We start from the raw sequence: 13,016 nt of genomic DNA, 5'->3' as shown, positions 1-13,016 counted from the left end.
GTTTGGGCAATAAAGTGATTCCATTTATCTCATCTGCTCCTGGGTCACCTGTGGCTTCTCTAACACAACCCACTTCTTCAGATGAATGGAGTTTAAGGGGTCCAGTTTCCAAATAAATAGCAGAGAAAGAGAGGGGATGGGAAAGGAAAGGAGGAAAAAAATGGGAAAATGTCATGTCCATGCTAAATTGAGCCAAACTATGGAAAGGAAGGTTTCTGAAACTTCAAAGTTAATGCACAAATAAAATCACTTCTATCCATCAACCAAATAATAAGGATTTAAAAAAATAATTAACTCTGACCTTACATCACCACCCTTAGAAAACTAGAAACCAGGAATCCATACAGTCTTTAACCAATTGAAATTTTAATTGTATGGGTGATTCAGAAATCTGAGATAAGAGCTAAATAATCTATCTTTCTCATGTATTGATGTATAACTGTAGCAATGTAGTGCACCAGCATTGAAATGCTGGTAAGAGATGTTCACCACTCTACATCGTTATAGCAAACCAGCCTAAATGGCTTTAAAATTGTGCATGTCTTCTGATATAACAACTTCTGTATCTCTTTGCCATAAAGTTGCCACAAGACAATTGTTCTGACAGGCTGTGTCTACACTGGCACCTTTTTCCGGAAATGCTTAAAACGGAACAGTTTTCCGTTATAAGTATTTCCGGAAAAAGAGCGTCTACATTGGCAGGATGCTTTTCCAGAAAAGCCCTTTGGCCACGGACGCTTTTCCGGAAAATGTAGACGCGCTTTTCCGGAAAAAAGCCCCGATCGTCATTTTCGCGATCGGGGCTTTTTTGTGGAAAAACCTACTGTGCTGTCTACAGTGGCCCTTTTCCGGAACAGTTTTCCGGAAAAAGGACTTTTGCCCGAGTGGGAGCAGCATAGTTTTTCCGGAAAAGCAGCTGATTTCTTACAGTAAATCGTCACTGCTTTTCTGGAAATTCAAGCGGCTGCTTTTCTGGAATAAGTGGCCCAGTGTAGACACAGCCACAGTATGTGGGGTTTTTCAAATGTAAAAGCATTTTCATTATGTAAAGATATCCATAACTGGGAATACCAATCTCTTAATGGTCAGGCTAAAAAAAGTCTGCTCCAAGTTCCAAAGTCCGATGGCTCGATTGCCCAACTACCCAGCTCAGTGAACAATAATGCGATATTAATCTCATGATCATAACTTTCACTGTTATGAGTCCCTGGAAAGGTCTTTGCTCATGTTCTAATTAGTCAACTAGTCCTTCACATCCCTATCTGATAAACATTTGCTTATCAGATAGTTGACAGGATAGTCGACTAGTCACTCCTTCCTTTGCCTCCCCTCCCCCCGCTGCCTCTATCAGATAGAGGTAGCAAAAGGGGGGGAGAAGAGGGGGCACTTCAAAGAAGCAGTGCAACTTGAAGCCTGGGACCAGACCTCAGGTTCCACGTGACGCTGCCACTTTGAAAAGCTGCATGCAGCCTAGGGCAGGCTGGGGTGTCCCCAGGCTGCACATGGTGTTTCAAAGAGGCAGCGCCGTGTGGAGCCTGGGATGAGAGTGGGGGGGGGGGGGAGTCCCCAGCTGGCCCCAGGCTTCATGTGGCTCTGCCGCTTTGAAACACCATGGGGAGTCTGGCCTCAGACTCCTCGTGGCATTTCAAAGTGGTAGTGTTGTGTGGAGCCTGGGATCAGCTGGAGACTCCCCAGCTGACCCTGGCTCTGTGCAGTGCTTCCGCTTTGAAACACTGCAGGGCATTCAGTGTCAGGTTCCTTACAACGTTTCAAAGCGGCAGCACCGCACAGAGTCTGGGGTCAGCAGGGAAGTCCCCAGTAGATCCTGGGCTCCACACAGCACTTTCGCCTTTGAAGTGTAGCAACAGCTCTAGAGCTGTTGCTACACTTCAAAGGCAGAGGCGCCCTATCAACTAATCGAAGAGTTGATTCAAAATGTATCGTCAATTCGATTAGTCAATTACCCAATACTTCACATCCTTAGTTCCGTTTGGTAGGTTGCAGCAGGTCATTAACAGACATCATTGTACACTGCAGTCTAGTTTCCCTGTTAGGTGGTCAACAATAGATGCTGTCCTTACCCTCCGGCTACTGGCTGAACCACACTGAGAATTTAAACATCTATTTTCATGTGGTATGTAATGATGTAAAGGCAGTTTTTGATTCAATTATCAGATCAGCACTTGGGCTCGCACTAAAACAATGCGATCCTACAGCAGTTTTGCTAAATTTGGTGCACAGTTTTCATACTGGTACTGGTGTAAATGCACGTATTGCTTCACAGCTTCCTCTGTGTTTCTGCACAATCTCAGGTGTGTAGTACGGTTGCATTTTTTCTCTGGCACTATAGAATCATAGAACACTAGGATTGGAAGGGACTTCGAGAGGTCGAGTCTAGTCCCCTGCCCTCATGGCAGGACCAAATACTGTCTAGACCATCCATGATAGACATTTATCTAACCTACTCTTAAATATCTTCAGAGATGAGATTCCACAACCTCCCTGGGCAATTTATTCAAGCGTTTAATTATCCTGACAGTTAGGAACTTTTTCCTAATGTCCAACCTAAACCTCCTTTGCCGCAGTTTAAGCCCATTGCTTCTTGTTCTCTCTTCAGAGGCCAAGGAGAACAATTTTTCTCCCTCCTCCTTATGACTCCCTTTTAGATACCTGAAAACTATCATGTTACCCCTCAGTCTTCTTTTTTCTAAACTAAACAAACCCAGTTCTTTCAGCCTTCCTTCATAGGTCATGTTCTCTAGACCTGTAATCATTCTTGTTGCTCTTCTCTGGACCCTCTCCAATTTCTCCTCATCTTTCTTGAAATGCGGTGCCCAGAACTGGACACAATACTCCAACTGAGGCCTAACCAGCACAGAGTAGAGCAGAAGAATGACTTCTCGTGTCTTGCTCACAACACACCTGTTAATGCAGCCCAGAATCATGTTTGCTTTTTTTGCAACAGCATCACACTGCTGACTCATATTTAGCTTGTGGTCTACTATAACCCCAGATCCCTTTCTGCTGTACTCCTTCCTAGACAGTCGCTTCCCATTCTGTATGTGTGAAACTGATTGTTCCTTCCTACGTGTAGAACTTTGCATTTGTCTTTATTAAACTTCATCCTTTTTACCTCAGACTATTTCTCCAATTTGTCCAGCTCATTTTGAATTATGACCCTATCCTCCAGAGCAGACTCAACCCCTCCCAACTTAGTATCATCTGCAAACTTAATAAGCGTACTTTCTATGGCAATATCTACATAGTTGTTGAAGATATTGAACAGAGCCAGTCCCAAAGCAGACCCCTGCGGAACCCCACTAGTTATACCTTTCCAGCAGGATTGTGAACCATTAATAACTACTCTCTGAATACAGTTATCCAGCCAGTTATGCCCCCACCTTATAGTAGCCCCATCTAAGTTGTATTTGCCTAGTTTATTGATAAGAAGATAATGTGAGACCGTATCAAATGCCTTACTAAAGTTTAGGTATACCACGTCCACCGCTTCTCCCTTATCCACAAAACTCGTTATCCTGTCAAAGAAAGTGATCAGATTGGTTTGACATGATTTGTTCTTTAGAAATCCATGCTGGCTGTTCCCTATCACTTTGCCACCTTCCAAGTGTTTACAGATGATTTCCTCAATTACTTGCTCCATTATCTTCCCTGGCACAGAAGTTAAACTAACTGGTCTGTAGTTTCCTGGGTTGTTCTTATTTCCCTTTTTATAAATGGGTACTATATTTGCCCTTTTGTCTTCTGGAATCTCTCCTGTCTCCCATGATTTTCCAAAGATGATAGCTAGATGCTCAGATACCTCCTCTGTCAGCTCCTTGAGTATTCTAGGATGCATTTCATCAGGCCCTATTTGAGCTATCACTGGATATTAGGACTTGACACTCCAGACGTTGGATTTACAGTTGTCAAGAAATGTTTACCAATTAACCCTATGTCAATAGTGTTGTCTTGGTTGTGGCAAAGTCAGAGAATTTCAGCTCTGCTTCCCAAGACACTACCTGCACTATGGGGTTTGATGTCTCATGGCAGGGGACCAAGGTCCAGAACCTTGGAGCTGGATCACCAAAGGGGTTATGTACCATGAGGAATGTTGATGAGTTCATCTAACCATCACCTTCATGAAGCTTATGTCTTGCATATGGATTCACAAACATCTTTGCACTGAGACAGAGTTCAGTAACGATCAAACCTTTGTGCTAGCTGTATTGCAATGCAGATCAGATACCTGGACTCTCTTATGGAAGATTTGGAGTGGCTAGAGTGATTCCATAGTGCTGTCAGTGCCAAATACTGAACAAAAAATCATTTGACTTTGTGTGAAGTGTCATAATGTCACTAAAAGTTGGCTTTCTTTCAACTGCTCATATTCAAAAGAGGCTTTGCATACTCTTTTGCCATGTTGCCAGGATAGACCAAAACACTCCCAGCAGACAGTGGTCTCAAACTCTCCATCATCATGTGAAGAGATGCATACCCCCACTCTACCTGGCACTACTTCTAGGGCCACCCCAGAGATTTATGTATTCACTGAATTGAGACAGATCAGGAAACTGTATTACTTGTTGCCTGGTGAGACCTCATCAACCATGGTCACACTGTCCAGCACAACAGCTTAATTGATTATGTGTGTTTGATGTTTAACAGTTGTTAAACAATTGTTTAACAGTTTAAAAATTTATATTGAAGCTAATGTTAAAAAAAAGTACACAGTACACAGGTTAAGAAATAAAGTTTTTGTACATCCGGGTGTCATGCTTGGATTATCTACAAATAAAAGTTTTGCTTTGGAGTTATAATACACATAGCAATAACCGAGATTTAGGCGTGTAAGTGTAACAATGGTGTTTGGATATTAGCAATCAAGTATTCAGGTACATCACTCAGAAAGTTTTTCAGAGCGTTGATAGTAGAAACTGCTGCTTTTCCCCTCCATAGGGCTCATCTGTGAAGTCCTCAAAGCACTGAGGGTCGTCTTAGAGGTCATTTCCCGATTTGTTACACCAATATTGATTGGGATAACTTTTACAGAGATACAGAGATTTCCCCCTCCCCTTATTTTGGTTTATGTTAAATTCTCATCTCTCCTTTGAATGGTTTGCATGGATGCTTGTATGCATTTAATACAAGGTACCTTTTCACTATTTCCATGGAACAATTTTGGTATGGGTTTGATGAGTTTAGAATTTTAGAGAAGTTTTATGTAATGTCTAATTAGTCTTTTTGAAGGCCTTCCACAGCTTTTGGAAACTCTTTCCTTACCATGCAAATAGAAATAGCCCCTTTCCAAGAAGCCTACTAGAAATACGTCAATAACAAAGCATACCTATGAAATATTAAGTATTAAAATAATCAATATTTACATACCAGGTTACAGTTCATATTGGGATTGTCAAATACAGTTCTGTTTGTTTAGATAGGTTTACCTTGATTTTTCTTTGTGCATCCTCCCCTTGGGTGTCTCATTCTTTAGTACAGGGATGGGCAAAAGGGCCTCCATAGGCCACATCCAGCAAATTGATCCAGCTCATGGAGGCCCTGCCACTCTCCCCTGCCTCCAGGCGAATCAGAGCATGGGGGCGGGGGAAAGCGCGCAAAGTCGTCTCCTCCTGCCCTGCCGCCGCCCTGCAAGAAGTGCTCGGTGCTTAGAAGGACTGTGTGCTCCTGGCAAGGCGGGAGGAGACTGCGTGCTCCCCCCCCCCCCCCCCCCCCCCGACCCCAAGCCCTGATTGGCCTGAGGGCAAGGGGAAGCACATGAAGTCTCCTCCCATACTGTGAGGGGTGTGGCACTTCTAAGGGCCACACACTCCTTGCAGGACAGGGGCAGAGTGGGAGGAGACTTTGCACACTCCCCCCGCCCTCGGGCCCATCAGGGCTTGTGGGTGGGGGAAGCGTATGAAGTCTCCTCCTGCCTTGCAAGGGACTCAGCAGTTAAAGTCAACCTCCAGCTGCTGCTCAGCTGGCAGCTGACTCTAAGCGCAGCGCTCCCTTGCAGGGCAGGTGCAGGGAGTGAGAGACTTCACGTGCTCCCCCTCTCCAGGCCCTGATTGACTTGGGGAAACCAGGGGGAGCAGGCAAAGTCTCCTCCCACTGCCAGGGTCACAGATGCCTAGAGGGAACTGCCAGTTGTTCAGTACAGCTGACGGTTCTCTCTGGGGAACGGGAGGGCAAAGACTTTGTGCGCTCCCTACTCCCAGACCAATCAGGGTCTGTGGATGGGGAAGCCCAGAAGTTTCCTGGCTCAGTCCCTTCTGGGGTGGCCCAGGGCCACTTCAAAAACTTCGGAGTGGCCCCCAGTCAAAAATTATTGCTCACCCCTGCTTTAGTATTAGCTGGGAAAAGAATGCTTTTATGTGATTGGCTGGAAGGAGTTGTCTTTTTCGCACATTCTCCGATAAAGATTAGCTGTAAGTTGACAAGTATATTTAGTTAGAGAGAAAAAAACTATTCCTTTCCCCCTAATTTCTATCTATGTACACATGAAATATAACAACACATAACAATCATAGTTAATATTTACCCTGGTAAATGTTTTATTTTATTGTGCTGTTCATAGGCTTCTTTACATTTTTTAAATAAAATAAATGTTATGTCAGTAGTGAAAAGATATGTCCAAATCCTGACCTTATTAGAACTGATATCAGCATAAATAAAATGCCTCCTGAGCAAAAGGGTGAAGCATTTTCATTTTTGAATGCTCAGTTTTTCTTACTTTATTCCCTCTCCTCTTGGCATCCATTTTCACTTGTAGATGCAACCTTCTACTTTTCTTCAGGCACTTATTTTGATACTTTTACATGGACATAGTGGTGATTTGGAAGCATTTAAAAGGTACTTACATGTCAAATTTCCTTATTACTTTCCTCCCTGCTTTGTTTTGGCAACAGATGGTTTAAAAAAAAGCACATGTGCTTCAGAGTGTGGTATAGGACAGCTCCATTCATCCTTGAGGGAGGACAGAGTAGCTTCCAGCAGCCATAATCCAATATCTAAAGGAGAATGTTTGTAGGTTTGTGAGCTAATAACTTGGACACCATAGGAGCTACCGCAACCAACTTTGCATGGGAGAACCTTTCCTCCAGGAGAAGGGTTTAAGGTACTTTGGGACCTGATCGGGCCCAAGCTCAGGCTGTATAAATCAAAAAGTAACCTGCTGCACTGCACTGTCTGGGACTCACCCCTTCCTGCACGTGAGGTTACATGAGCGACCCTCCCTCCCCCCCGCATCGGCACAATGGCTCAGGCACCTGCCTTGCCCCCCGCAGCACCTGCAGCCCCAGGCGCGAGCTGGGGCTGCCCCTCCTATGTGTAACCTCCTCTCCCCCTCCAGGGTCATACCCCTCCCCCTCCGGGGATGACGCGGACCTATATTTTAATCCCTATAGAAATCAGTGCAACTTTTCTACCATTCAAAAAAAGATAACGGACTACTGTTTTTCTACATTTTTTTTCCTCTGGTTTCCCGAGCAACGCTGGGTAACTCCAGCTAGTATATTATATTGTGCTGTTTCAAAGCAAAAAGGTAACTCCAAAGGCATCTGTCTGAACACCACAGTAAGAGGGAGATCCGAGCACACATGTAACCAGAGCAGTTTGTACAGAGCTGCTCCCTGTAGCACTGGCTATAGGTGGTAGTTTCTGATTTGAATGATTGTGAGGAACTGTTCCTATAAGATATTGCTACCAGAAGTAGCACAATCCTACAGGTAGCAGTTACATACAGCTCTTTGTATAGGATGCTCCCTGTAGTGATGTGCTACTAGTAGCAATAACTAATACATACAATTGTAAGGAAATGCTTCTGTAAGATATTGCTACCCGCAGTGGCACAACTCTAGAGGCAGCAGTTACCTATGATGCTTTGTCTAAAACTGCTTCCCTGTAAGATTGCTACTGGTAAAAGTTACTGATATGTATGATTGCTACCGAATGTTGCACAGTCCTACAGAGCGCGTTACATACTTATACAATGTACGAAATTGCTATTGTAAAACACTAATACCAGATCTAACAAATTCTTCTTTGAGTGCTTGCTCATGTCCATTCCACTTAGGTGTGCGCACATTGCACGCACAGATTGTCGGAGAGTTTTCCCTTAGTGGTACCCGTCGAGCCAGCAGGGGAGCCCCCTGGAGTGGTGCTGCTATATCCGTGCATATATACAGTAATTCCTCACTTAACACGTGCCCGCTTAACATGTTTTTGCGATAGCACGATTTTTTTTTTAAGGAACATTTTTCAAACAACACGACCCCATCCCCGCAATAACACGATTTCCCCTAGGGCTGGCTGGTGGCCGGCAGCTGTGCAAGGCTTCCCCTGCCTCCCGCAAAGCGGCAGAGATTTGCCACTCGCAGCGCTGTTCCCCGGTGACCCCCTCTGGCTGAACTGTGCGGCGAGCAGCAAACCTCTGCCGCTTTGCAGGGAGGCAGAGGAAGCCTCGCGCAGCTGCCCTGGGCTTCCTCTGCCTCCTCACAAAGCGGCAGAGGTTTGCCACTCGCTGTACAGTTCCCCGGTGACCCCCTCCGGCCAGATGCCTTGCGTCCAGCCAGAGGGGGTCTCTGGGGAACTGCGTGGCAAGCAGCAAACCTCCAGCGCTTTGTAAGGAGGCAGAGGAAGCCCCGCGCAGCTGGCAGTGACCGGCCAGCTGGGGAAATCCAGCTGCCGGCTGCAAGCCCCCTCCCCTGTCCTTCCCTTCCCTTCTCCAGAGCCAAACACCTCCGCTCCCTGCTATAACCCAGTCCCTTTTCCCCCCCAACCTTATGTCTTGGTCCCAGCTGCTAACAAGTGCAGGCTGGAGCTGCGAGTGCATGTGCGCTTGAAATGCAACCCCCACCTTTTCCATTATTTTCATTGGGAACATTGAGCCCGCATAACACGCTTTCACTTAGCATGATCATTTTCTGAAACGTATCTACCATGTTAAATGAGGAATTACTGTAACCTACTGACCCTCCACCCCCTCATTTCCTTCTTACCTCCTTTTCTTGGAGCTCTTTTCTCGCTTGCTTTCAAGCATGCTCTCAGCAAGTGTTTAGAGTTAGTTAGCACGTAGTTGAATCCCTTTGTTCTTTCCAAGTTCTCTTGTTAAGTACTAGTTTAGATAGAATAAACTAAAAAAACAACAAATGTTCTGGCAGAACTTTATAGAGTAACAAAACATGTAGATGGTATCATGAGCTTCCGTGGGCACAGCCCACTTCTTCAGATGACCAGAGTCAGATGAAAACTCCGGTCATCTGAAGAAGTGGGCTGTGCCCACGAAAGCTCATCATAACATCTACATGTTTTGTTAGTCTATAAAGTGCTGCCAGAATATTTGTTGGTTTTTTAGTGTATCCTGTACAGACTAACTTGGCTAACCCCTGAAGCTAGTTTAGATGAAGTTAGTTAAGTTTGTTTGGGCTGGGGCTTGCCTGTTGCGTCCCCGTCTCTCCCAGCCCATGGGGCATGCCAGGGCCTCATGCCTTTAAGCCCTGTGCAGACTGTTTCAAGCCTATGCCCTGTGGTGACCTGCACAATTTGTGCCTGAAGTGTCTGGGTGAGGCCCACCTCCTGGCTAACTGCAGAATCTGCCGCAGTTCTAAGCCCCGGACTCAGCGTGAGAGAGATTCGTGCTTGAAGATTCTCCTAATGGAGCTGGGGCTTCATCCAGCACTGTTGGTGGACGCGGCACTGGAGTCCCGCAGCATACTGCCCTCGGTGCAGGAGACACCGGTGTCTTCAGGAGCTTTGTCGGTGTTGAGGTGTCTGTGGTGGACACCTCCCCCCATGCTTTATTAAATGGACTTATGTACGTGAATATACATAACTCAAAGGTGCTTTGAACAAATTATTTCATGGAACCCATCAATCTTCATGTCATGATCCACTGGTTCTGTTTATTTTACTTTGATGTATGTATCATTTGTTTATGTGTAAAATTAGACATAGGGGCTGTGTCTACGCTGGCATGAATTTTCGGAAATGCTTAAAACGGAATACTATTCTGTTTTCAGTTTTTCTGGAAAAGGAGCGTCTACATTGGCAGGCTGCTTTTCCGGAAAAGCATCTGTGGCCAATGTAGATGCGCTTTTCCAGAAAAGAGCCCCGATCGCCATTTTCGCGATCGGGGCTTTTTTCCGGAAAAGACTACTGGGCTGTCTACACTGGCTCTTTTCCGGAACAGTGTTCCGGAATAAGGACTTATGCCCGAGCGGGAGCAGAATAGTTTTTCCGGAATAGCGGCTGATTTTGTACAGTAGAGCATCGTTGCTTTTCCGGAAATTCAAGGGCCAGTGTAGAAAGCTTGCAGCTTATTCCGGAAAAGCAGCTGATTTTCCGGAATAAGTGGCCCAGTGTAGACACAGTCATGGAGTGGGGAATACTTTGTGGGTTTCAAATTTGTGAATGAGACACATGAAGGGTATTACCCTCAAAGTCTTGATGAGCAACTGTTAAACAATCTCTTTTGTCCTTGTCATAATCAGGCCCAGGACCTAGGGTTGGCCTCCTCGTCAATCCTGGCCATGGACTCCTGGGCCCACCAAGAACTCCTCTGGAGACTGGCCTAAAGTCTCAGGGTCCAGCTTGAACAGGCCTCTCAGGACTTTGAACCGACGGTATACATCCTCAATACAAAGATGCAGTCTCGTGTGGCCTTGCCCTTGAATAAGACGATGGACAAAATCACCAAGGCCCTTCTGACAGATGCCAGCATCTATTCCGCCCATGGACAAAAGGGCAGAACGGCGGTACTTTGTCCACAAGGAGGGCCATGGGCAGCTGTTCTCACATCCACTGCTGGGCTCAATAGTGGTAAAGGCTGCTAACCACCATGAGCATCAGAGCCAATCTGCCCCTATCTCCAAGAACAGGGAGGCCAATCGATTGGACCTGTTGGGTCACAAGGCCTATGCCTCAGGGAGTCTCCTACTCAGGATTGCTAACCAGCAAGTCCTCCTGAGTAGGTATGTCTTCAACTCATGGGCAGCTATAGACAAATTGAGTGAGTTGCTGCCCCAGGACTTGAGGCAGGAGTTCAGGGCCTTGTCCGAGGAGGGCAAGGTTGTGTCCTGGGCGGCACTCCAGGCAGCCCTGGACTCCATGGATGTGGCAGCCTGTACCATTGCAACGGGCCTGGGCCTGCACAGAGGCACATGGCTTCAGGTGTCTGGCATCCCAGCAGAAGTCCAGAACATAATCCAGGACCTGCCCCTTGAGAGTGGGAGCTTGTTTTCAGAATAGATTGATACTAGCCTCCATGGGCTGAAGGATTCTAGGGCAACCCTCAGGTCCCTAGGCATTCATACTCCTGCCCCACAGAAGCACTCCCTCCCTAGAGCTCCAGCCTGCCATTTCCAGCAGGGGAATAGGTCAGATTTCCCTAGATGCAGGGGTCATAATAATAATAATAGAAGTGGCAGGCCTCCTTCCCACTCATCTTCCAATGGGGGCAGGCCATTCTGGCAAACTCCAGGGTCCTGGGCCAAATCTTTGAAGATGCAAGCAAGGACAGCGCAAAGGTCTTAGAATGTAAGCCTTTTACTGATTGTCTTTTGCCCTTCCATTGTGCCTGATTGCTCATCACAATGGATTGCTGGGTCCTGGCCATAGTCAGAAGGAGTTATTTAATCCCTTTCCATTCCCATTCCCCATCCCACTTCAGGGATCCCTCTCACGAGCATTTTCTCAGGATGGAAGTGAAGAAGCTTCTCGACCTGCGGGCAGTAGAGGTCCCCTGGCACCTCAGGGGAATGGGTTTCTACTCCCACTACTTCCTAGTCCTAAAGGCCAAGGGCAGCTTCCGCCCTCTTCTGGACCTGAGGGATCTATATACTTTCATAGTAAAGTCAAAGTTCAAAATGGTAACTTTGGCCTCCATCATTCCTTCCCTAGCCATGGGAGATTGATATGCTGCCCTTGATCTCAAAGACACCTATTTTCACATTTCTATCGCACTCTCGCGCAGATGATTCCTCCATTTTATGGTGGGTTGTGACCATTATCAGTTTAGGGCCCTTCCCTTTGGCCTTACTCTGGCCCCCAAAGCTTTTACAAAGTGTATGGCAATAGTGGCCACTTTACTGAGGAAGGAATAGATCCAGATTTATCTGTATCTGGATGATTGGTTTATAAGATGCTCCTCACCGTCCCAGGTAATCAGCCACATATCCCTTGTCAGGGAGCTGTTCCTCAGGCTGGGCCTTATCCTAAGCAAGGCCAAATCCACCCATGTCCCCACTCAAGTGATAAAATTTGTGGGAGCTTTCCTGGATGCGATGAGGGCCAGAGCCTCCCTTCCCATGGGGCACTTCACAACATTAAAGGACGCCATCCTGCGGCTCCAGTCGTTCCCTTCCACGATGGCCTGTTGTTGCATGAGGCTGCTGGGACTCATGGCGGCCTGCACATACGTGGTTCGGCATGCCAGGGTTATGTTACGGCCCCTCCAACTATGGCTGGTGCGGACCCACAATGCAGCATTCCAGCATATGGACACAGTGGTAACAAAGCCTGCAGACATGTTGATCCTTTGACTGGTGGCTGTGTGATGAGGAATGTCTTCTCCATCCATTGACAGATGCTTCCAGTACGGGTTGGGAAGCCCACCTCGGTAAGCTACAGACACAATGTAGGTGAGGCCCCACTGATCTCTCCCTTCATATCAATGTCAGGGAGTTGAGAGCTATTCGCCTCGCATGTGATGTTTTCCTGCCGCAGCTTTGAAACAGGCATGTTTCAATTTTGACGGACAAGAAGGCAGCAATGTTTTATATAAACAGACAGGGTGGTGCTCACTCCTGTCCCCTGTGCAGGGAGGCTCTCCTCCTCTGGGAGGTCTGCATAACTCATAGTATTCACCCGGTGACCACTTACCTTCCCCGGGCCCAGAACAGGTTGGTGGATTGCCTCAGCAGGTCCTTGAAGGGGAACGAGTGGTCCCAGAGGGCGGATGTAGTCCTGTCTATATTCCTGTATATGGTCTTTTTTAAAGATAAGTTAGGCTGCACCTCCAC

At 46.6% G+C, this 13,016-nt stretch overlaps 1 protein-coding gene across 1 annotated transcript in view; it reads left to right on the top strand.

The window, feature by feature from the left end:
- The window catches only part of PARK7 (Parkinsonism associated deglycase), a 42,266-nt gene that overhangs the window by 1,191 nt on the left and 28,059 nt on the right, over positions 1-13,016 (top strand). The window lies entirely within an intron of this gene.

Source organism: Pelodiscus sinensis, chromosome 24 (assembly GCF_052426305.1).
Source record: "Pelodiscus sinensis isolate ZL-2025 chromosome 24, ASM5242630v1, whole genome shotgun sequence".
In the NCBI taxonomy this organism is placed as follows: domain Eukaryota; kingdom Metazoa; phylum Chordata; order Testudines; family Trionychidae; genus Pelodiscus; species Pelodiscus sinensis.
The sequence above is the reverse complement of the archived record's forward strand: the minus strand, read 5'-3'. Positions and strand labels throughout refer to the sequence as shown.